Source organism: Anthonomus grandis, chromosome 1 (genome assembly GCF_022605725.1).
Source record: "Anthonomus grandis grandis chromosome 1, icAntGran1.3, whole genome shotgun sequence".
NCBI classification, from domain to species: domain Eukaryota; kingdom Metazoa; phylum Arthropoda; class Insecta; order Coleoptera; family Curculionidae; genus Anthonomus; species Anthonomus grandis.
This window is the reverse complement of record NC_065546.1, coordinates 33,087,659-33,114,795: the sequence shown is the minus strand read 5'-3', so window position 1 is coordinate 33,114,795 and position 27,137 is coordinate 33,087,659. Positions and strand designations below refer to the sequence as shown.

General features: G+C 32.7%; 1 protein-coding gene and 2 long non-coding RNA genes across 3 annotated transcripts in view; 1 reads left to right on the top strand and 2 right to left on the bottom strand.

Annotated features, from left to right (window-relative positions):
- The window catches only part of LOC126745578 (uncharacterized), a 65,508-nt gene that overhangs the window by 20,020 nt on the left and 18,351 nt on the right, over positions 1 to 27,137 (top strand). The gene's annotated exons all lie outside the window — the stretch shown is intronic.
- LOC126745592 (uncharacterized) lies at positions 13,996 to 15,883 on the bottom strand. The gene is made up of 2 exons (XR_007663593.1): positions 14,919 to 15,883; positions 13,996 to 14,857 (listed from the first exon to the last, which is right to left on the bottom strand). It is a non-coding gene; the product is annotated as an uncharacterized LOC126745592 (long non-coding RNA).
- LOC126745586 (uncharacterized) lies at positions 26,202 to 27,076 on the bottom strand. The gene is made up of 2 exons (XR_007663592.1): positions 26,603 to 27,076; positions 26,202 to 26,509 (listed from the first exon to the last, which is right to left on the bottom strand). It is a non-coding gene; the product is annotated as an uncharacterized LOC126745586 (long non-coding RNA).

Below are 27,137 nucleotides of genomic sequence, written 5' to 3'. Positions count from 1 at the left end.
GTGTGCTTAAGTGTGCTCAGAAATGTATTGAACGAGATGGCGATGTTTTTGCTCATTTATTGTAAATTAGTAGTTTTACTTGATGTTATTTATTTCAAAGCCAACTTGCCTAAATTTGACAAAATTGTTAATATCGCTATAACTTTGTTATTTTTAGATTTAGGCTATTAGTGTAAATAAACTTTTTTATTAAGAAAATTATTATCTTTTGATTTATGTAAAAATATACAGGGGATTCCATTTAACAAAAGTACATTATTCACATTTTCTCGAAAACGCGATGTTCAATTTTTTTTCTGTTCTCACCATTTTAATCAACAGAAAAAATCCTACTAGTTTGCTAATTTAACCGACCCTGTATCTTAAATATTAACAAAGATACCAATAGTGCCGACTTAATCGGAGGCACCCTGTATATATTCACACACAGCACTTGGACTCTTTGCCAGTGTATATTGCGCCATGGAGTACTCAAAAACATTACGTATTGAGAGTTTATTTAACTTTTTCCTTGCCATTCACTTTTCTCAGGATTCATTGCAATTAATTAATTTTTTCAGTAATTTTACAGTAAATTGCTGCTCCTCCATACTTCTACTCCTCTCTGTAAGATTGCCAATTGGTCTTGATGATATGTACTAAATTATTAATTAAAGAATTCATTCGAGATAACAAGGCTTTAATTTGTTAATTTTCAATAATTATTTCAAGACTAAAGTTTCCTGTATAGAGTATATATATTCACACACAGCACTTAAACTCTTTGACGGTGTTTATTATGCCATGGAGTATTTAAAAACATTACGCATTGAGAGTTTACTAAACTTTTGCCTTGCCATTCACTTTTCTCAGCAAATTGCAGTTAATTTTTTCAATAATTTTACAGTAAATTACTGCTCCTCCATACTTCTACTTCTCTCTGTAACATTGCTAATTGATCTTGATATGTACTAAATTATTAATTAATGAATTCATAAGAGATAACAAGGCTTTAATTTGTTAATTTTCAATAAATATTTCAAGACTAAAGTTTCCTGTAGAGTATATATGTTCACACACAGAAACTCTTTGCCGGTGTATATTATGCCATGGAGTACTTAAAAACATTACGCATTGAGAGTTTATTAAACTTTTGCCTTGCCATTCACTTTTCTCAGCAAATTGCAGTTAATTTTTTCAATAATTTTACAGTAAATTGCTGCTCCTCCATACTTCTACTCCTCTCTGCAACATTGCTAATTAGTCTTTAGATTTCTAATGTTCAGTAACACATAGAAAGTTTTGAAATTTCCGTGCATTTGAACTATAGCATTAATTCGGTCTGCTTTATTACCTAACCATTAAACGTTTTGATTTAGAAGACTGCTTACTTAATAATAATAATAATAATAATAATAATAATAATAAATATTTTTTATTTGCAAACTCGTCATAACTACATAATAAAAAAAAATACATTTATTATTTTATGCAAATAAAGATTCTTCATTACTAGAATCTAGTAATAATAAAGATTCTGGTCTTTTACATTGTGGCCAAAACTTAAAAAAACTAACTAAAAAAAATTTAGAAACGCTTGTAACAGACTAAGTTTAATTATACACTTCTACCCAAAAAATTTAGAACATTAACATAGTACCTCTCACTAAACACAGATTTTTAGTTTTCACCCATACCCAAACTAACAATATTGACCCTTCAATATTTTACGTAGATAGCTGCTCATCAGACGCACCATCATTCCTCTGCCAAAAGTCTGAACGGACACCAAACCCAATTCAAAATTTATGCCCAAAGAGTTCATCTTATATGCAAAATTATAGGAAAAGGACCTCTTAAATAATTGAGTCTTATGTCTTGGAATATGAATTGTGTTTCTTCTTAAGCCCAAATGGTGAACATCATTTCTAAAAGTAATCTTAAGGTATAGGTAAGGTGGAGTACGGTATTTAAGAATTTTATAAAAAAAAGTAAGTGAATGAGCAACCCTACGATTTTGCATATTTAACCACCCCAGCTCGGAAAGTCTATGAGAAACGCGATTACGTCTGCGTATGCCAAAAATTAGGCGAATAGATACGTTCTGAAGCTTTTGCAATCGGCACCTGTCATTATAGTCTAGGCACCAACTGTAAACAACATCGCAATAATTAAATTGTGACAGCACTAAAGAGTCACACAACATTTTTTTAATATCTTCACTAAGATAATGCCTATGCAGTAAATTCATTTTAAAGCAAAATACCCTTTTTTTTAGAACATTAGAAACGTGTTGATGAAATAGCAAATCACTATCCACTACTAAGCCCAAACTTTTGCAATTATCTACAACAGGAATATTAGCATCACCCATCATAATATTAATAGTGTTGCTGTTTAAAATATAGTTAATTTTTTGCTTTTTACCAATAAACATTACAGACGACTTAGAAGGATTTAATTTTAGAAAATGTTTTGAAGAAATATCGCATATGGCTTGTAAGTCTTGATTAATTTTTGCTTCCGCATTTTTAGCATCTTCTGGCAGAAAAGAGTAATACAACTGAGCATCGTCAGTGTGTTCTTTTATCACTTTTGCAAAAAAAATATTCGGCTTAGGCTGAATTGTAATTTATCTTACTTTGACATTATCCCAGATTTGGTTGTACACTGGATATTTGGGATCCCTTGCTGAGTTTTGACTTACTACCGGTTTAAGCTTAAGCTTGCTACAATTTAAACACTTTAGTATATTAATATTACAGCCAAGTCCCTGATGCTATTATCCACATATTTTGTAGAAGCACATTTTTTGTCTGCCATATTTAGCAAAGTGGCCAAATCGTTAATATTTAAAACATATTGCTAAGTTAATGTTAATTCTTGAACATAAACGACCAGCAAATCGATAAATATTTTTTCTCGTTTTAGAAACTATTTTGCTATATCCGAAGATGCTTGCAAGATCCAGTTCTCCTTAAATTGATTTCTGCAAGATCGTTTAATTTTTCGACTGTAATTTTTATTTTTTCGGTCATCGAATTTCCTAACTCTGTTCTTACTTCTACCAGTAGCTCTGAGTTGGTTAGACTCTTTCTCAAATCAGTTAACATAAAGATTAGATATAAATAAAATTTTATGAAAATAGAAATAGTGAGTTTTGTTAAAATTGATCGCCCAAACGACGCCATCTTGCACAAGGGCTGTTGACGCGCCGGAAATAAGTTGATAAAAGACAAATTTGAAACGATTTTCAAGGGAAACTCTCTAACTAAAGCAATGGGATAAAAAAAGTCTGTATAGTTGGTCAAGATCCTCAAAAAAATAATACAAAAATGTTATTTTCCACCCATGGTAATGGCGAATTTTTATTTGTGGCAAGAAAGTAATGCACCAAAGAAATACAGTTAGGTGGAAGTAACAGTTGTTGAAAATAATAACACATCGTTCGTTTAGCATAACACCGATGTTTAACTATATAAAGTACTTTTTTTAAACAGGCATTAACTGGCTTAATCATAGTGAGAGAAAGAAAATTAACAAGTAATAAAGAACCGCTTTGTTGCTATATAAAACTGTGAGCTGTAAAAATGCTATTTGTGAGTGTAATAAATTGTTAAAATATTAGCTATTTTACAGTCTAAAAAATTCAAAGTTCGCGCCATTTTCATCGTTTTTTAAATTATTTCTTTTGAAGGTGGCACCCCTATGACAGTTTAAACTGCAACTTGTAGGTACATTCAAAGTTGTAGGAGGCAGGGGAGGAGAGTTGCAGTCTTCTATAACAAATAAATAAATAAATAAATTAAACGTAAACTCGATATCTTCATTTTTTTCTTGCGTTATTTGTGTCATAACTCGTTTCCTTTTCGAGAAAGGATGGCGGCATTCAGGAAGCAGCAAAACCACTTGTACGCGGACATTTTTTCATGATAAAGTTCATGTCGTTCCCATATTACGTTGATAAGAAAATGCATTCTATAAAAAAATGGATCCTATGAATTTATAGAAGCGGCAATACTGATAATTTAATGTGAAAAAGCATTATATAAATAGTATCATGTAAAATCATAAAAATCCGTGAAGCAAAAAAGGCATCGTCATATAATCGAATGTTATATAATAGAAAATAATTTGGTATATATACGATGGATGATGTCTTATTTTATTTCTATTGTTACATGGTAAAACGGGCGTGTAATTCTTTTTACGAGCATGTTTATTTTAAGCTTAATAGGGTGTAAAATGGCGAATTTAAGTGTAAACGAAACATTACAATATGACAGGTCTACATTTCACAATGGCGGAAGACAGCCTAGTAGACTTTGTAGAGTTTTTTACATGCAGGCAATAGGTAATCTTAAGGCGAAAACCATGTATCAGATAAAGATCATTATTTTATTGGTGTTTCTTTCTTACCAAAATCCAGGACCAGGAAAAGAGTGTTTTTAAATTTATGTTATACTGAAATTTATTTTAAAATATTATTTTCACAAGTCAACAGAAAATTTTAAATTGCAGCCATTTTTTTGCTACACCAAGATGCGGCCATTTGAAAGTGAGAACTGCGATAAGCTGCTGCTAGACAACGTTGCCAAATTTCAAGAGACAACCTGTATAATTTAACTTTTATACAATATCCATATTTATATGAAAAAAAGCTACTTTAAATGCATTGGCTATACCAGTTTAATGTTATATTTAGTGTATTCCAACCGGTTTTTTTATCTACATAAACCTTTTGAAAACAAAGGTTAACACCCTATATGAAAGACCAACGTTTGTCTCTTCACATGACCTTTCTTTTCCTCCAATCAAAATTTCCGACACGTCCAATCAGATCGTGATGGTCATGTGAATCGAGTGAAACCGACGCATTTAATTAAAATTTTTTCCACTATTTCTGGAACTTAAGAAAGTTAAAAATGCACTCTGATCGGATATCCGGGCGAATACATAATTCTTGCAAATGAGCATGTGCTGCTAAAGTGTGCATTATGTTCAAATGTTCGGTTTCTAACAAAATAATAAGATAAAAGGCACGAAATGAAAGTTATTGAGCCGGCAATCGACGACGATGGTGGAACAAACGACTTTATTGGTCAATCGAGAAGAAAGTACCGGGTAGGTCGAGGTCATGTACCATACATATTCGATTTAGGCAGGTTTAGATCTCGAACAATCGAAAGTATATACGGATACTTGTGAAGTTAGCAAAGACATAAGAGTCAAATTTTTACAGTTGCCCAGACCAGTTATGCTCTTCTTTTTCAGATGATTTCTAAGCTAAACTGGTCTGGGCGACTGTAAAAATTTCAATTTCGTTTCTAATTTAAGTACATATTTGTTGAAATTTTCATGGTGTTAAGAAAACAATCATTTATTTAGAAACCATATGTATCGTGTGTATCTGTTCCCACGGCATGAATTTTCAAGATGATACAATAATTATTGTTATTCTTTTCTGAATAATCGTCCCGTGCCTTAATTACTTCGGATACTTTTTTGTGGGACTAAAGAGAAAATACGGTACTCACGTGCCATATTTTAAATTTCCTTCGGTTTCCTGATGTCGGTTACATAAAATAGACGACAGCTCCGCAATTTATGTTGTTCGGTGTAAAATATAACTTAAATTGTTACCTTGTTGTTGCTCTTTTTCACATGTTTTCTATGCAACTAGTACTACAAGATGTTCACGACTTGGGAATACCTACCAGAAAATATTTATTACTTTGGAACGTAATTGCCAAAGATAGAGATATATATAGATAAAGGGTATAAAGGAAAAAAATTGTACGTTGGTAAATTTCATCTTTGTCAAGGTACTACTAGTTCCTTCTTAAAAGCTCACGCACGTCAACCACAAAAAAATGATACGATCTCTTTCCAGTCTACTTAAGCCACCGAATTACGTACCGTTAGATAATTCCAAAAATATGATGGTACTTTAATCTATGCCAGATCTTTTTTAAATTGCCTGGTATGGAAGACACAATGCAAATTATAAACATTTTAGCGGTTTTTTTTTGGTACTGCTGAAAATTAATTATTACATATTAAATGATGAGAAAGTCACTTTCTCACGCGGTTTTAAGTGAGCTTTTAAATATTGAGTTTTGCTTAACTTGGTTGACATGGTAACATGGTGACGCTATCATGCACAACTGTCAAACGCATCGGTAATCGGTTGATCAACGTCAAATTTAAATTGATTTTTGAAGCAAAAAGACTAATTGAAAAATATAAGCCCTCACTAATACCTTAGTTATAAAAATTTCAGGAAGCACATGCTACAGTGTGGTCAAGTGGTTTTTGAGATATTATCAAAAAAAGCGAGATTTTCAAATATTTATATCTCAAAAACCACTTTATTGAATTATACCATGTGCTACACATAATGTCCATCAAATTTCTTGGAATTTTACGTAGAATCTTAAAAATGTATAAATAGAAAAGGATTTTATTACAAAATAACAAAAATTATGCCGGTATTAGGTTAAATCAATTGGAAACATCGTTAATTTAAAATCGAACTCCCTATATCGTCGGCTTACTTTCAAAACCTGCTAAGTCATTTTGGATACATTTTACAGGAGGCACAAAAAACGTGTTTAAAATCATATACACTATTTTCGTGAATTGATATTGTATTAAATCCTAATTACAATTGATTTTTGATAAATCAACAATATTTTTTTGTTAATATTTTAACCAACATAGAGAGGATAGGAGACTTAGTAGGTTTTATTTATTTTGAATTCTGCTTAATTATGTTTTAAATGTTATCATGAGCTACTGAACAAAAGAAAGGTATACATTATACATTATATAAATTATTTTGAAAAATTAACAAAAAATTAAAAATTAGTCTGCTTCAAATGGTAGGGTGTCATAAAAAAGATGATAGTTCGCAGGTATAACTTCTTTTAATTGTTGCAAATGATCGTATTTGCTTTTTTTAATTGAAAGTGGATTTTCATAAAGAGGAACTATTTCTCCAACCCCTTGACTTTTCCTGCTAAGTCTCTTTTCCAATACCGTCCAATCATCGTCAAAATTTAATTTGAAGTATAATTTTCCATTAGACCTATACTGAATGGCGCACAATCATTAACAGTCGGATCTCCTGTTTTATAGCCAGGACGAATGGAAGTGTGGTACTTAAGTGCCGAAAAGTTTTTAAAATATTTATGGTTTAAATATTTAACTTGATAGGGTTTTGGATTTGATTGAGCCGATTTACATGCAGCAATATATCCAGCAGGTGAATAAATTTCTCTATTGCGGAGTTTTCACTCAATTGTAGAGTGCATGCTATCGCACTCCATCTGGGTATGGCCACTTACCAAATATTTTTGCGTAATAATGATACCCTTTTTTATTAATAGATGCAAAAGAGCATTTGACAAAGTTACGTTTTTATTTTGGGCAGTGCATCCATCACTATAAAAAATTATTTTTTCACCTTCGCACATACTGGATTCTTCTAGGAAATTATACAGAATTGTTGCAAATTCATTTGAGGTAACTTTTCCTTCTGCCTTATGCCAAAGAAAGCAATTTGCATCTTTTGTTCTTAAATTATATAAAGTAAAATTATGAACTACCAACTTTTTTTTGTAATAAATTTTCGAAGCCTTTAGCATTGGACAAAGAAGAACCGATTGGAGGTCCATTGTAATAACACGATGAGCTGTGCTTTTATCTGTAGATTTTTCATCGCGTGCTCTATTTTTTCTGGAAACATGTTGGTTATATATCTGTTCGTCACCGTTTCCCGCTTTATATGAGACACAAAGGTCACATTGATCCTTCTTGGGTGCGTATAAGCTTAAGTTATTTAAAGCAAACTCTTCATGAAACGTCTTTATGGAGAGAGGTTTAATAGACCTAGTTTCACAGTATTCAATATAACTTCTGTATAATGCAGCCTAAGTCTGCCAAATGGGCTCCAAATATTTTTTACTCGATGAAGCTCTACAATAATGAGACTCCATTTTCGGTAATTCCATAAAAAAGTTCTTTAATCCAATTTTCTCTGATTCATTTCTAGTGTTAATTTTATTAGTCTGAGTTAAATTAACATTAGTATTAGGAAAATCGGTATTATGATCTATACCTAATGTTACCCAGTTGTGCAAAGACCAAGTTCCCAGACTAAGAGTGTTAATAAACATGACCTGACACACTCTTTCGCGAACACCATTTTTCTTTAAATGACAAATAAACGTATTAGAGCGTCTTGAAATTTCATTGATTTGATTTTTTAAATCTTTGGGAGCTGTGCTGCCTACAAGGCTTGAAATGTAAGTTTTCTTTTGAGGCCAAGTCATGTTTTGCCAGAATTGATTAAAAATTTGTTGTCTGTCCTCTTCTGTGAATTTTCGGCATTTTAGTTTCTTAGATTTTTCCGACATTTTACAGTTACAGAAAGGTTTCATTTGACGAGGCGGTTTTGCTACGTCAAATATCCACTTGCCCTCTGCATTTTTTCTAAGTCCATCATATTCATCACCCTTTTCACGTTTATTCTTACACTCTTGTCTTTTCCAGCTTCCAGAATCAGGTTTTCGTTTTCTATTTTTTTTTGGTTTTAATGTGCTCTTCTATATTTTCCACTAATATCTCATTTTCTTTTTCACTATCTTCGATTTCAAAATCTGTCCTTTCTAGTTTTTTATTGACCTCAAGGTGTTCATCTTCGCTTTCACTTGGTAAGTACTCATCATCGTCATCGCATTGCACTACTTGGTTGGTCGTAAATATTCCTGACGTTCCGGGCTCCGCAACATCAATATCACTTTGCTTTGGATGGTCTTGCAGCTTGCACCCTATTTCACCCGTCAGTTTCTAGGTTGAGGTCCGAAAATGCATTTTCTGAAGCGCCTAAGGTAAATTCATAATAATAAAGTATCTTTAGAAGTTAAGTAATAACACTTACCATTTATCTCGCCTAATAAAATTAATTCATCATGTCCTCCACAGTCATCTATTAATGTTTTAATAGCTTCATCTATTTCCGTCTGCTGAAGTTCAAAACAATTTTCACTTTCGATCTCGTTAGTTGTCGCATTTAATGCCAGATCGTCATGGTTTTTAACTATTTTATTATTTTCCAAAAATAAAGTCGATGTATTATCCATTATTGAGGAAGTTTCACCGTGAATTTCATTGAAATTTATAGCTAGAGCTACCATAAACTTATTTCTGCCCAAACCCCCGTACATCTTAAACAGAATAAAAAACCTATAATAGTCAGTTTTACTGAGTTATTGATTCTAAATTAATAATAAACCCCTTAACTCGTTTATTTTTTTATCGATTTTTTTAAATTTGGCAACGTTGTTATTCTCATAGAAAGTAATTTTCACACATTTTTGAAAACATTATACAAATTACGGTTTCACGGGAAATGAACCCAACTTCTGATTTTTAGAGGGACATCCCATATATTTTTGATTTTTTGGATTCTGCACATTGATTTACCGTAAACCGGGGTAACTTTGGTACAGTTTTTCATGTTTTTATTAAATTATACCATATTTTACGAAATTAACACCCTTATACTTGTTAATTATAAAACTTCAAAGCATTTACCAACTATAACTTACAAAAAACAACTTCTGTTTATTGTTTAGGCTGAGATATTGGACTTAGAAAGTGTTTTAAAGTTACCCGGATTTTGGGGTAACTTTGCTACACAAATATTTTCTTTGATTATTTTGCCTGCTAAAAGCTACGTCCTAAAGATAGACGTTGCATTGAATTTACAATTTATTAAAAAAAAGGAAATACGTAGTTTATTAGATATTAAATGTATGCAAAAGATGTAAAAGTAGAAAAAAAACAATAAAATTTTAAAAATGAGGCCTATTTTATAATTTATTGTTTCAAAACATTGATTATACAAGATAAGTAAATATATAAGCTTAGGTTTTACTAAAAAAAAAACTTTAACATTTTTATAGAAGATCCTTTATCTCAGGAACATCAAAAACTTCTCGATTTCCTCTGCGTATCGGTTTATCTATGGACTTTAGTATCTCGTCATTACGATAATAGATTTCATCTTTACGACTTGGCCATTTCCACTGCTTTCCATATGATTCTATTACGTTTATGATGGCCCCATTTTTAAGAACCTTTGTAATTTGCCCAGGGTAGTATTTGCCATCAAAAATAACCAACACGTAATTCCCGACCATTCTATTAATTTCAGAACAGGCAGTTTCTTTGCCCGTTTCTTCCTCTGCCTTAGAATCCTCTGAGAGTTCAGAACAAAAAGGGCTGTCATTGCTTTCTGCGTATATTACGGTCACAACGCTCTCATCAGTACTTGAATCCACCGAATTATTCTTTTGCCTTTTTAGCTTTTGTTTTTACTTGTTTGCTTGCGTGATCAATGGCAAATTATCGGAGTCTGAACTATCAGAAGCTATTTCTGGAATATTAATACTATTGGGAGCTTTGGAGGTAGAGGGTTGAGGCTGAGAATAGTTAATAGGTACGGGAGAGACCGGGTTTTGTATGTCTGAGACTGTTATTCCTTTCCCAGAAGGTACTTGGAGTTTCTTCTTTCTTCGAATCCGTGATGTCGTTGCTTGTTCACGCTTTTCATTGAGATGTTCAAGAAAACTTTGTCCCACAACCGTTTTAATTAAAGGATCGTCTACAACATTACCGCACAACCTACTTAACACAACTTCCCTATTTAAAGGGTAAATGCCGCATTTTTAAAATCCTGCTTTGAGACTCTCAACACCGCGTTCTTCTAATTTTGACATAAGTGTCTTTAATAGTCCAGGAAAAGTGTCCTTCGGTATTCCATTAAAGCGGCTTCCTTCTGCGGTATTTTTCCAGGCATTAAGAATTTGCCGCCAGTTACTTTTCATTGGGCGAAAATGGGCAACATCCAAAGGCTGAAGGAGATGAGTGCTATTAGGAAGCAATGCAATGAACCTAATATTATTCAATTCGCACAATCTGATGACTTCCTGATTAAGGTGGGAGCTAAGGTTGTCCCCAATCAATATTTTACGACCCTCCTGTCGTTTTAATAAGGGTAGCATTAAGTTTACAAACCAATCTTCAAATATTTGGAAATCAAACCACCCACTGCTAGTACTATTGTAACGAGTATTTAAGGGGCCACCTTCTGTCCAAGTTGACCAAAGCCTTTGGGCCTTGTAGTTGACATACACGGGAGCAACCTGTCCAGCAGCATTTCCACAAATCATAAGGAACGTACAGGCTTTTGAAGAATTTCGAATTCTTTCCGGGTATTTGGTCCCTTTCCTGGTAATTACTTTTGATCGGCCTGGATCGTCAACGAGATTTGTCTCGTCATAATTGTAAATATTAGCTGGGGGTACTCCTTCCAGCTCAGTTTGTAGATTATCAAAATATTCATTGATAATTACGTCACTAATAGCCGCTCGAGCGCGACTAATATTTTGAGAAAACCGTTGACTGAGTTCAGGCCTACGTTTTAAAAATAAGCTTATCCAATCGGGTCTTGAATAGTTATCCTTAAAACATTGCACTTTTCTGCCTCGCTTTTCTAAATAAGACTTGACAATGGTTTTTAAGTCCTCACATGTCACCGGAAACCCAAAATTTGATAAAGCAATTAGGTGTCCAGAAAATGACTCTTCTTCCTGGTCTGTAAAAACCCTTGGTTTGCCAGGCATTCGCGAATGTTTTCCGTGAAGCTTATTCCATAACGTATTTTTGGAAATTTGGTATTTTTTTGCTGCATTTCGAAGAGAAATTGACTTATTTTTAATCTCTTCAAGAGCTTGCTGAAGTTTCTCTTGGCTATATTTTTTGTATTTGCGTGCACCGCACCAATGTGCGGATACGCTGCTGCTGTCGAGGCATGACTTCATGACATCTGAAAAAAGAAATAAAAAACATAGAAACATACACTGCATCAACGGTGTAACTTTGGTACACTATATTTTTTAAATTTGTCCCCTACTTAGACATCTGCCGTCTAACTTTGGGACATGTACCAAAGTAACCTCCATATGTTATGATTTTTAGAACAAATTCAAATATTTCTTTTTTAATAAAAATGACAATTTTATATATGTTGTTAAAACTATCCTAGAATATGACTAGCTAACATGTACTTACCAGAAATTAAGTAGTTATGCTAGATTTGGATACACAATAGTAAGTTTACAGAAGTTTTAAAAACACCTGTTGACACCTGTCTACACTAACGATAAACTGCTCCCAACGGAATAAATGCAATGTTGAAGAAAATAATTTAAAAAAACAGCTGTTGTCCCAAAGTTACAAGCCAAGTCACAAAGAAACCCCGGTTTACGGTACACTTTTTAAGTAAATCGATGTGAAGAATTAAAAAAACCAAAAATTTATGGGGTGTCTCATTTAAAAATCAAAAGTTGGGTTCATTTTTGGTGACATCAAAAGTAGTAAAATATTTTTAAAAATGTTTGAAAGTCGCTTTTTATGAGAATAACAACGTTGCGAAATTTCAAAAAAATCGTTAAGAAAATAAACGAGTTAACGGGGTGGTCAATTTATAACCATCAATAACCCTGTACATCCAAACAAAAAATGTCGTTTTTAAACAACTTAAGGAAATTTATCAAAACAAACCCCAATAATTAATATTATATAGTTAATAACTAATTACTTACCTTCTGTTCTAATAAATAAACGCACTTTCTTTTCTATTTATTCGTATTTCACTGTGAAATCAACTAAAAATGAAGAGCACACTTTGAGAAACAATAGCCATTATGTCAAAATGCAGACTTAGAAGCTTTTGTGTAATGTTACGCGTTTTAACAATATAGAAGGTTTAATCATTGTTCGATAAATGGCGCTGTAATAAATTAAAGACTTGAGAGCTTTTACAGGATGCTAAATGATAATATTACATTTTTTTTTTGTATCAAAACCTCGAAAATGGTAAAAATCAGTCTTAGGAGGTTTTTAAAGTAAACCGACGATATATCCTTGCATATTTTAATTCTACGTAAAATTCCAAAAAAAAAAAGAGGTCACATGTTTTAGTTTAGTCAAATGATTTTTAAAGATTTTTGACGATTTTAACTAATTGCATCTCAAAAACCATTTGATAGTATGTTACCCGTCAAATTTCTTATAATTTCAAGTAAAATCATAATATTGATTTTATGCCACTGTATACCGAAAATGTGTTTCTTATTTAAAAGTCCAAGTGAGCCTTTAAAATTGTTATTTATTATTGATACGTTAGTTGCCATGTGCGAATTCATTGATAAACGTCAAATCTGAATCGATTTTTGAGGAAAAAAGGCAAAAAGTTTATATTATTTATGACTAATTATTTGGAAAATATAAGCCTTTAGTAACGTTTTCATTACGTCTTAAGTTAATTTTATGACAGCCGATGATGAAAATAAATTTTGTATTTAAAGGTCCAAGGGAACCGTGAAAATTATTTTTTGTTATTAATACGTTGGTTAACATCGTGACGCCATCTTGCGAAATCTCAGCTAAGATTCACTCGTCAACGTCAAATATAAATCGATTTTTGATACAAAAAATAACAGAAGAAATTAGAAAATATAAACCCTTAGTAATACCTTAGTAAAGTTTTTATTAAGTCATAAGTTGATTTTGTGCGACTATTTAACAAAAATATATTTCGTATCTAGCGGTCCAACTAAATCTTGACAATAGTTCTTTGTTATTAATACTTTCGTTACCCTGTCGACGCTACCTTGCGCAACTGTTAACGCGTTAATACCGTCCTAAGAAAGAAGGTCGTATCTGCACTTTTTATATTTTTACACGGGGTGATTTTTATAAAAATATAAATTTTTTTTGTACTATTTTAGTCACATTATTAAAAGTTATAAAATGAAATAGGTACTTAAGAAGTATTTTTTTTTAATTATGTGGAATATGTTTAAAAACTTACAGTTAGGATAAGTCAGATACGCCATTTCTTCTAGATAATTTTAGTTATAATTACTAAGAAAAACAATCGCATCTGTCAAAATATTTTATTAAGCCTTTAGAAATAACATATTTTATTACAAAAAAATATTATTCTTTAAAACATAGTATTTTCGTTAATTTGAGTCAATCTAGAGCTACTTTTGTTTCAGCTTCTACGAGGTTTTCCCAGAATGGTAAACGATTTTCTGGAATCAACCCTTGAATTTTAGTTAAAATGTTACTTTTTCTTTCTTTGGATATACCCCTCTCACAAATTTTTTGATTAGGGTGAGGTAAGAGCCCTGTTTCATATTTGGCTAATAGGTAATTCAAGGACTGAAAATCTTCTGAAAAAGATGTTTTATAATTCAAAGATCTTTTTCCCCTTTCAAACTGAACAAAAACCATATCTTGTAAATAGGGTCTGGGGATAATTTTCTTTAGTATATATTGGGAGGTTAAATCCGAAAAAGTATAAAAATTGTTTATATTCATTTCTTTGACAACTACCTTTTTTGAATTGGCTAAAGTAACACATTCGCTGAAATCTTTGAAATCATACACTTTTTTTTTCTTTTTAAGGCTAATTCAACTTGATGATGAAAAGCATCACTAGACATAAAAGTTTGCCCAGGCTGAAAATATTTTAAATTCAAAGTTTTTAGGTTGATTTCGTTCGAATTAATTATATATGTTAAAAAAGAAAATAATCACCAGTTTTTCTCACGGCTAATAAAAAATTATAAAAAGTTGAAATAATGTCGTCTCTGGATCTTCCCGATACACCTTCATGCCAAATAAAGGCAAACGGTTTTTCCTGAGATTTCCCTATTGGCACAAATGTTTCGTTGAATGCAATAACTCTCGGCATCATCATTTCTTTAAACATTTCGCATCTAGGAAGCATAATAACCTGTAACAGTAAAAAAATTAATTATTTAATTTTAGATATTTAATTTTAAATTGAAAGGTACCTTCTGGAGGTCAGCTGAAAAGTATAAACCATCTTTCGCAGCACTATCCTGTTTATATTCCTCCCTTGCTTTCCGATATGCATCTTGATGTTTCTTGAATGATGTACCGGGTGGCCAACTAAGAATGGACATCGGCGATATCTCAGGCCCTAATAGTCGTAGCGCCTTGAAAAAAAAATTTTTTAGTAAAAGTGGCCAAAAAAAAATGCTGGAAATTATTTTGAAGTTCATTGGTCAACCGCTAGAGGGCGCGACAGCTTCTTTAAATCTTAAAATTGCATTTTTGCCAAAAAACCTCCAATAACGTACACCTCAAAATATTATATTAATATTCTAGGAAGATTTCCTCACAAAAAAGTTTCTACAAAAATTTCTGTCAGTTGCCAAATAAAGTGGTGGGGGGCGTTTTTAGCTTGAATAAAGAAAACAGCTGAAAATCAGCTGTGACTGGACCGATTTTTTTTAAACATATTTTTTTTTCAGTCTATTGTTGCCTTATTTTTTCAACCAAAAAAAAAATTCAAATTACTTTTCCTAAAATCCGCTAGAGGGCGTTGACTTGTGACTAACCCTTTCTGACGGATTATTTCAAAAAACTCAAATGCAACTATATATATTTTTTTACGTCATTAAAAGCGGGGAAGAAAACCAAAGAAACTGGTGAAAACGGCACTTCGATATCACTTGTTAAACTAAACTTATTAACAAAATAGTGTCCATTCGAAAATAAAAGTGATAAAAATGCCCATAAATTACTATTTGCTTACACAAGCTGAATAAACTCGTATTAACTAAGTATTTTTAAAAAGAAACAAACTCAGTAGTGTTCTAGAAAATCCGAGATATAGAATTGATCGTTATACGTTTATTTATTACAGGGTGTTAACTAAATAAAGTTGACCAAATTGGCCTATTTTGGGAAAACTGTGCATACAGTTTATAGTTGTTCTATAGGAAAGTTTTAAAAATTTGGCACCATACCATATCATAGAAAAGTTAATTAAAGATACAAAAATAAAATAATTTGACACTTTTAACAATTTTGATGATACCGGATGTAGGTGAAAACTTGCTTATTTTAAATAGAACACTCTATAATATGTTATTTGATATTTAAATTCTACATACAATTTTAAGAAATCTTAGGTGGTACAATAAATAATATGTTATACACATAATTTATTTAGTGCCTCCCCAAATGTTCAAAATGCATTCCATCATTTTCTATGCACTGAAACATCTTTTGTTCGGTAGACAAAGCTGCAGTCTCTACCTCAGCAAATGAGAGAGTCTGCATGCAATCCCTAATCCGGCCAATCATATTTTGTCGCGTCGTAGGTCTTGTTGCAAAAACAATTTCTTTAACTCGACCCCATAAATAAAAATCCAGGCACGTTAGGTCTTGTGGTCTAGCCGGCCATGGAAAGGTACCGCCTCGTCCTATCCATCTACCAGGGTAGGTAGCATCTAAAAACTCCCGAACATTTCGGGCGAAATGTGCTGGACAGCCACCGTGCTGGAACATCACTCGTTGGCGAATTTCAAGTGGCACATCCTCTAATAAAATTGGCAATGCCTCCCTTAAAAACTGCAAATAATTTGCACCATTTAATGCGTTGTTAAAAAAAAATTGGCCGATAATTCGACCTCCTAATATTCCTGCCCAACAATTTAAAAACCAACGGCCTTGATGCTGGACTTCTCGCATACAGTGCGGATTCGTTGATGACCAGTAATGAATATTGTGGAGATTCACGCCTCCATTGCTGTGAAATGTAGCCTCATCTGTCCACAATATGTTTGAAAGCACCTGAGGATCCTCTACAATCATACCCAAAAGCCAGTGACAATGGTCTAGCCTTCGGTCAAAATCTTGTGCACTTAATTCTTGATGCAGGACTAAATGATATGGATGAAACCTGGAACAAGATGATGACTGCTGATTCAACAGACCAATCTGGTGCTTTTCGTGTAAAAATTAATTAATTTTACATTTAAAGCATCATCATCAAAAAATGAACTCTCCTTAGGAAAATTAAGTCTCATCGCGTATAGTGAAGATTAATATCCAAAAGATCGCTTACCTGTACTCCTTAAGAATATTCTGAACAGTAGTTCGATTTACTCCCAGGTCGTGCGCTATTGTTCTAGTACTTAAGTGAGGATTAAACTCGACGTAGGCTAAAACATTTATTATGTTGTCTTCGGTGCGTCCCCTGCGTTATCTCCGAAACACGGACAGCCGAACGTTTCCAGTCGTTCGCAAACGATGTATGATCCGAAGAAAAACTTTTGCAGTAGGATGGCGTCTATCAGGATACTGATGCGCATACACCCTTGCAGCAACTGTGGCATTTCTCATACATTAAAAATAAGTACCTATTATGTCAAACGCCTCTTCGTTTGTGTAAAGCATTGTTAAACAAAGCAATACGAAAAACAGAGATAAAAAGTTAAGGAACAAAAAACTTGAACAAAACACAAAAAACTGGAACAAAACAGGAAAAACTGGAACAATACGAACAACTGGCACAATACGAAAAACTGGAACAACACGGAAAACTGGAAAAACAAAGTTCACAATACGGCGAACTAACAAGAAAACTATTGGATGTTATTAGCGAGACTTAAAAACGCTTTAACAATCGCAAGAAGAGACGCTAAAATGACATTTAACTGAAATATTTACATATTTTGCTTCCATGGTTACCTGCTACTTTTGTTTCCATAGCCTACTAACTCAACTAGCCTATGCACAGTTTTCCCAAAATAGGCCCATTTGGTCAACTTGGTTTAGTTAACACCCTGTATAAATAAACGTATAACGATCAATCCTGTATGTCGGATTTTCTAAAAGAGTACTATGAGTTTGTTTGTTTAAAAAAATACTTATATAAAAGGAGTTTATTCAGTTTGTCTAAGCAAATAGGAGTTTATCGCCATTTTTGTCATTTTTATTTTCGAATGGACACTTTTTTTTTATAACTTTTGTTTAAGAAATGATATCGAAGTGCCGTTTTCACCAGTTTCTTTGGTTTTCTTCCCCGCTTTTAATGACGTAAAAAAATATATTTAGTTGCATTTGAGTTTTTTGAAATAATCCGACAGAAAGGGTTAGTCACAAGTCAACGCCCTCTAGCGGATTTTAGGAAAAGTAATTTGAAATTTTTTTTTGGTTGAAAAAATAAGCCAACAATAGACATAAAAAAAAAATATGTTTAAAAAAAATCGGTCCAATCATAGCTGATTTTCAGCTGTTTTCTTTATTCAAGCTAAAAACGCCCCCCACCACTTTATTTGACAACTGACAGAAATTTTTGTAGAAACTTTTTTGTGAGAAAATCTTCCTAGAATATTAATATAATATTTTGAGGTGTACGTTATTGGAGGTTTTTTGGCAAAAATGCAATTTTAAGATTTAAAGAAGCTGTCGCGCCCTCTAGCGGTTGACCAATGAACTTCAAAATAATTTCCAGCATTTTTTTTTGGCCACTTTTATTACAAAATTTTTTTTTTCAAGGGGCTACGACTATTTGGGCCTGAGATATCGCCGACGTCCATTCTTAGTTGGCCCCCGGTACATATTTCACAAGTTTGGCAGATATTTTCTTATTCATGTTTGGTCGAAATACAACGTAATCTAAATGATTCACAGTCCTCAAAAACATTCCTTATGACCTAAATTTGAAAACGATATATTCATTTTGGCAACAACTTTTCTATACATTTCATAAGAAATTTTAGCATTAAGCTTCAATAAAAAATCTTGATGCATTGCCCTTATTGTAATATCGCTTGGCAAGTATCTTCGTAGTGAGGCGTGCTCCCCTCTGTAATGCGAAATTGTGGGTTGAAAGCTTTCAACATGTTGTTCAATCAATGTTTCATCAAATTTATTTTCTTTTTGTTTTCTACCTCTATTATCTGGTTTTGGAGCAATAGATGTCCTTTCATTTATTAAAGTAACTTTTCTAAGAACACGGTCATTTTTTAGTTCATACCCTAATGTTGCCAAAAAAAATTTTTTGCAAACTTTTTGATTGCAGCCATTCTCATCAGGTAAATTATACTGAACAGATGTATTTCTTCGGGATCCTTCAGCAGCTAAAATGATTGATCTTCTTTTAACACCAGTGGTGCTAGTTTTATGCAATATAAAGGCTCGCCTTTCTTTTTCTTCCAAGTCCCAATATTCCTGATTAATCTGATTCTGCCGTTGCATACCGATTTTCGTAATACATTTCTTTGTACACTTTTCACCACAGTTTTCTTTTACAGATGAATATTTTTGTTTTCTCATGTTAAGTCTATTTTTTTTTCGTGTTGCAGAAGAAGTATCATACTTTTTCCTTTTCCTTATTGTACCTTTTTTTGTATAAACAGCACCATCCAAATTTTTTGAAACTTCTTCAATCATAGAATCTAGCATTTTTTTTTGGAGTGTCTCTTTCTTTTAAGATGGACAAAGAAAGGTCGTCTTCTTCTAAATCTAAGGATTCATTTATGTCATCTCCCGATGAACTACTGACTAAGTCCGCGTCCTTTTCAAAGTCTGATAAGACAAAGTCTTGGTCTTTATCAGAATCATCACAATCTTCCGAAAAATTAGCAAACGATTCCAACGAACTAGTTAGCTCATTTTTTCCATGGTAGATTTTGTGGCAAGTTGTATGATTTTTTGAGTTCTGCTATTCATGCTAAAATGATAAAACAACGTATTAGAGGCTTAGACCCGAGACTAATTTTTCATACTTTTCAGTACTAAATTTAATACAATTATAAAATATACAAAATAATTTTGTTTCAAAAATACAAAATATACAGTGAAATTAGCACAACAAAGTAAAACAAGTTCTAGTTAGTAGTAGCTTTTAGATTTGAAATACTTTTTAACATAAATAAACAAAAAACTACTTACCTTTATCTATTTATCGTCAATATTTCTCGAAGAATAAAACAGTAATCAAACCACTAAATATTAAAAAAACATCGATTCTTATATTACTGTTTAATTTAACATTTAAACGAGGCACACAAATTTAGGTTATGTTGTTTGCACATTCGCGAGCTCATGGCGAAATTGTAATATACGACAATTTTTGTTAATATCTGCCATATACGACTAACTTAATAAGGACACTAATTTTTTTTTGTTTTACTAGTCCTAAAAGGAACAGACGTATATGTGCGAATATGACAGTTTTTCTCAGCATTAGCTAAATCCGACAAGATTCACTAGGAACCGTGGAAACTTGGCAGTTATGACAAATTTCATAAGGAAATTTTGGCCATTAATTTGCAATATACGACTATTGTTTCTAGTGCAATAGGTAGAAAATTATATATCAATCCTAAATATTGTATAAATCTAATTTTGATAAAATTGTCAGATACGACCTTTTTTCTTAGGACGGGAGAATAAGTGAACGTGAATCCAGTTAGTTTTTCAATTAGATGAAATTCTTGGTAATACCTTGATAACCCTTCTAAACCCCCTTCTCAGTCAATTTTATGCACCAAGATCTTCAAAAAATAATAGACAACCAGTATTTTCTACCAATGGTAACAACGAATATTTTTTATAATTGACAACATAGTGCAACGCGAATTCCATACGACTGTCGAAGCGTAAAATAGATTTTTGGTTTGATCGTAACCCATCGATGATTAAAATGAAATTATCGATGGGGAAACAAAAACAGTAAAGCTAAAGAGAAAGTTATGATTGTTGCAAAAACAGCCGGACTTAATAGATATCACTTAAGTTTTGTGTTGATTCTTAAAATAATTAGTTGACATGTGTCAGGTGTGACAAGGATCAGCGTCATCTTTCAACGTGTTGTCACTAGTTAGGGTTGTCAAAACAGTGAAGTCACTGAAGGTATATGAATGCCTTGGACCACAATTTAAACTGCTCCAGTTCTAACATTAATTAATCGGCTAATATTACCTTACAAGTTAAATAAATCATACCAAAGAGCGCACATAATCGCGGCGATCAATTAACACAGCCCAAAAGGTGATCTACTTTCATTTCGTACGAGATGTTTGTGTATTTCACGAGTATAAGTATAGTCAACAATGATAATTATTTGAACCTTTTAACCCAGTTTTCAGGCTTTTCGGCTTTTTTGACATGTCTCTTTTCTGTTGCAGGTATGTACCGAACTTTCACTTTTCACTGAACGGTGAAAAAATGGTGATTTTGGTTATTAAATAAACGGGTAAGTTACGGTAGTGTGACTTTCGATCAATAAAACAAATTCCATTTGATTTAACGTTTATAAAATATCCGTAGCTTTGGGCCCGTAAAAGTTATGAATTTTATGTTGCGTAAAGGTTTTACGCAACTTAGTTCTAAAAACTGTTTATGCTTTGGGTTGTTAAATATTAATTTAATTAAATTGTATTTTTTATTTAGGGGTTAAAATCATCGTATCAATATTAATTACACCATCATTTTGTTGGATAAAAATAGCTGAAAAAGATTTCAATGTCGATGAGCTTTTCACTCGATTTATTTTAAGTCCCACTCTGTTCCCTTTACGCTCCAATCAACGCGCTTCATTTTCGCACTTGATTGCTGGGATGAGCCTAAAAGACAGGAAAGTACTTACAATGTGAGATCATGTTAGTGCATTGACAATCGTTTCGAGATGACAATGACCTCTAAAAACGTCACTTAGCTGTCAAGATGTCAACAAAATTGGACACATATTTAGCCATAAGCTTCATAATTCAAACATGCCTCAGTATCGGTGTGTTATTATCGAATATTCTGAATGTTTTTTCGGTGTGTGAGAAACCAAGGGTCAAGATAAGGAACGTTTCGGGTCGTTTTATGGTAAAACTTTAACATTTTTAAATAATAATTGTATTAATTTGTTTTTTAGGATGCAAATATAATGCCAAGATCATATGACGATTTGCAAAGGTTAATTTTTTAAACAGTTAATTGTTATTAAATATAAACCACTCTAAAAATAATATCGTTTAGATTTAACCTATAGGGAAGTTGTGCGCAATCGGCCGTCATAGATTAGCTGCTGGGAAGAGCCTAAAAAGCACTCCAGAACTTTGCTCCTTCCCGTATATCGACACTGAATCACTAAATTCTGATCAATGTGCTTCACTCTGCGCACTTAAGGGCGTGGCTTCGCACACAAAACAAACCCTACAACCAAGGTCGTTTATAATAATTAATTTATCGCACCATATTCTAGTTAATACACCCTGTAAATGATTTCTTATAAACTCGTTATGTAACCCACAACAAACCTCAATTGATTGCAAAGTTATCTGACAAGAAAATATAAAAAAAATAAAGAAATAAGTGGGTGCAGTCGGCCACCAACCTATCGAATGTCGTAACTTGTAAATTGCAATCATGTCTCCGTTGGGTGTTAAAGAAATTTAATAAAAATAATACCTACGTTCCAGTGGACCACTGAATTCAATTTAAAGGTACTAAACGAAAATTATAACAAAAAAAAAATTAAATAAAATTCCTGACGTTCAACAAAGCAAAGTGCGAAACCCCCTGGGTGTGAACCACCCAAGGTTAGTTGCGATATCATTTTCTAGAACTAACAAAAAGTATCGGAAATTGTTTGCGCGCTGTTAAGGTCACCTGGTTTGATTTCTTGTGTATAGTTTTTACCGGGGGTAACGCAAGCCCGGTCTTACAAAACGTACGTTTTCTCCATATGCAACTGAACAAAAGCGTTGCATCTGTTTATTAGAATAATTATTTTATCTATACAATGAATTAATTACCTTTAGTACATCCCTGTCTTTTTTTCGCTCCTCCTACTTGCTATATCATTTTTGAGAGGGCGGCCATTTTGAAGAAATCTCGAAATTTACAACATGGCCGCCACGCATCTTTGGTCATCTCGAAGATTTGCTACAAGGATATTAATAATAATAATATTTAGAAGGCTTATCAGACACTCGGCTTGAGCCTAGAAGCTCTTATATATTTTTTTGTAATTATGCTACAATAGTTATTATTAAATTAAAATTGGAATACTTATAATTATCCAACGATAGCTTTAAAAATCTACAAAATTGGATAAGTAGTTGACGAGTTACATCCATTTGAATTTTCCTTGAAATCAGGGGCAGCTTGGGACGTCGACGTGAAACTCCAGACTCGGTATCTCTAAATCTATCTGGGCTAGAATCATGAAATAAAGTTTGTTCAAAAGGAAATGATTTGCTTAATAATATTCATTATGACCTTTAAGGCTCTAGGATTATTTGCTACAAGGATATCAATAATAATATCTAGAAGGCTTATCAAACACTCGGCTTGAGGCAAGAAGCTCTTATACTTTTTTTTGTAATTTTGTTAAAATAATTTTTATTAAATTAAAGTTGCAATGCTAATAATTATCTAATGATAGCTTTAAAAATCTATAAAATTGGACAAGCGTTTGACGAGTTACACCCATTTGAATTTTCCTTGAAGTCAGAGGCAGCTTGGGACGTCGACGTGAAACTCCAGACTCGATATCTTTAAATCTATCTGGGCTAGAATCATGAAATAAAGTTTGTTCAAAAGGAAATGATTTGCTTAATAATATTTATTATGACCTTTAAGCCTCTAGGATCATTTAGTACAAAGATATCAATAATAATATCTAGAAGGCTTATCAGACACTCGGCTTGAGCCAAGACGCTCTTATATCTTTTTTCGTAATTATGCTACAATAGTTATAGTTAAATTAAGGTTAGAATGTATATAATTATGTAACGATAGCTTTAAAAATCTATAAAATTGGATAAGCGGTTGACGAGTTACATCCCTTTGAATTTTCCTTGAGGTCGGTGGCAGCTTGGGACGTCGACGTGAAACTCCAGACTCGGTATCTCTAAATCTATCTGGGCTAGAATCATGAAATAAAGTTTGTTCAAAAGGAAATGATTGTTCAATCTAATCGAATATATCGTATATTCCATGTCCCGTTTTTTTTTTGGTTAAATAAACGTTTCAAAAAGTGTTATTTTGACGTTTTTCAAACTGGAGATTTTGCGAAATCGTACAATAGCTGACAGATCCGCCCAGCTGTCCGTGGTATACACTTAATGAAATATCTGGACAAAATTTTACTTTACACAGTGGATCCTAATGATAAATAACGTGGACAAATTGGGACATAATTGAAATGCAGTGAGATATTCGCGCCATAACCTCATTAAATAGCGATCAATTTTATAATGCGGCTACCACGACATAATTAGCTAAATTTTTCTGTTACGGGTTTGACACGGTTTCGCACGCGTTCGGAATTTATAAATAAATTCATTGGTGCCAGATTTAATTCTAAAACGGGGTGAAAAAGTTTACAAGGTTAATCATAATAAAGTAGCTTTTAGTTTTTTTATTTAAATGATTCGGTAATGTTTCTTTGTGGGCTTCAAAGCACATGCGCATGTCTGATGACAATAAAATACTCAATAGTTAATATCTATTCTTAGATTTGGCGTTCTCTAAAATCTGTGACATACATGTTAGTGTAGCTTCTGATCAATTATTTCAATATAGTGTTCAACATTTCGGCTATGTCTTGTGCTGAGGGAACTGTGTGTTTGGTCTCCTTTGTTCAGTTAAAGAGGTACAGAATATCTTCATTTCCTAAGTGGTTCGCTTCAGAATCGAGAAAGTTAACTCTACAGAAAAAGCTCATTTTGTGTATACGCAAGATCGCACATTTATGCAAATGATAAAAAAATTCTCAGGCCTGCGAGCAGAATGTAAAAGGCTTTCAGAAACTATGTCGCCAGAGGATCCCAAATCCTTTTGAAAATTTATCAATGCCAGAAGAATAAGCCCTGCTCTGCCAAATACAGTCTATTATAATAATCAGTCGTCTTCCACTGGATATTGCTAATCTTTTTAAAGTTTTTTTTTAGACAGCTTATGCTGATTAGAATAAACTATACTGGTAAGGAAATATTGCCATTTTCAGGTGAGACAGTTACCGACAATAATGTTGGTAGTAATATAAACGGTTCGAGGATAACAAAAGGAGAGATATTTGAACAGATAGTTAAACTTCTGTCAAAGCATTTTCTGGGCCCTGATGGTCTACCTAACTATTTTCTAAACCATTACATTGCCATTGTATGTTTTCTTTTCTGAATCATCAGAAATTTCAGTGTTTCCTGATGCCTAGAAGGTTGGTTGTGTAGTTTTAATTTTGAAGAGGGAGGCTAAAGATAATATTCGTAATAAAAAACGTATCGCAGTGTCTGCATTCAGTCAGTCATTCCTAAGCTGTTTGATTTTCTAGTTGCCCAATAACTTCGCAGGTTACGCAAAAATGTAATATCTGAAAATCAACATGGCTTTTGTTAAACAAATTTGTCGATGATTTGTTTTGGAGATCTATTATGAGTCTATTAGACCAGGAAGATTTTGATAGATTGTGTATTTGGTATACGAAAAATTAGCTAAATCTTAACAAAAAGAAGTGCATATTTATTAGTTTTACACGCAAAGTGAATAGGTCTCCAAATTCCTATTCTATAAATGGTACAGCCATTGATTGTGTATGTTGTGTACGTTGATTGTATAAGATCAAAAGGTGTCTTTTTAGTTAGCAAGTTAACTTTTGTTGATCAAATCAATTCCATATCTGTAAGAACCTCAAAGCTAGTTGGCTTAGTTCTAAGAAATTCTAGTCAGTCTACTGTACGTTAGGGCCTGTCTTAGAATACTGCTCAGTTGTCTGATCACCAATTTTCAAAATCAGACAGTTACAGCGTGTTCACTATAAATTCGGAGAGTAGGTATGTGCTTTTAAGGAGGGCAGAATAAAGAACCATGATTTCATTGTGATGAAACAATGGTTAAACTTGCTTCCATGTAGTACTGGCAAAGAGAGATTTGGTATACTGTTTATGTTTCAATTTGTGATTGGCATTTTGGCTGTCTTATTCTTTCAAATTCAATTGGTTTTAATATACCATACCAACGACTAAGATGCAAGCTAATATTCTATATTCTCTTTGATAGAAATTGTAAGGTATAAATAACCCTATCGATAGGAATTTGATCCTAATAAATAATCTTAATATCAATGTATTTAATATGTCTTTAAATCAGTTAAAATGTTACATTGCTCGTAATAATTGAGGTTATATATGTGTAATTATTAATAATTCATTTTTTATTTTCTCGTTATTATATCTTTTATTTTGTGTTATTTTCTTTTTTTTTAGATAGTTAATTATTTAATTTTATATCAAACTTGTAATTTTGGATTTTGTAACCAGCTATTGGGCTCTTTCCGCACTTAATAATAAATAATAAATAAATAAATAAATAAATGACAAGGCCATTGTAACAGTGTAGAAGAAATGTGCAAAGAAGGAGAGCTATCGCTGTCATTTATTTGCTTGCATGTTTAAAAAGTCCACACGACCGTGGCGAATTTTATTCAATAACTACGCTCTTCTAACGCATCATTTTCGATCATTCATTGTACAAGATTACTATCATCATCTTCAGTTTTTTTTAAATCTCGGCTTCGTTACTGCTGACCCACATCCGCGACTTGTTTGTTAGATTCGCGTTGGCTAACCTACAAAACATGTTTTGCGGAACATTTTTATAAGGAATTATATAATTCTTTTAAAATAACATAGATTTAAGCATTTCTTTGGGAGTGACTTACATAACTGACAGCTCGTCTTTTAAGGCGAATGGCTGCCATCTGAAAAAAAATGTACGTGTCATTACTGTGTTGACAGCGAAACTGGCTAAATATTAGGAAAACTAAGAAAATCTAACAGTAATTTAATTGGTGAACGAAGCGTGACGTCACGTCTTCGTAATTAGCGACGGTCAAAATTTGTCATGCGTACATGTCGCACGTGACATGGAAATTGGGATTTTAGGTTAAAATGTTAAAACTAGGATCACTTTCGTGTGTGTCAGTTAGTACATATCTAAGGTGGGAGCCTGTGGCCTCTTTTTCTTGCCCGCTTAAAACATGGGATAAGGGCAAGAGAGGCGACAAGGCGGGTACTATAAGAATTGAATTTTTCCCAAACCCTGTTCCTTTAACAAATTGTTCTAATGCATTAGTCACGCCTCGGGGTTACGTAAATAGGCTCCTTGACTTTTATGAAAGGTCAAAGTATGATGCTTCCATTAGCGGTGATAAAAATCCGGAAAATTGTTGTTTTCTTACGGTATAACGCGGCTAT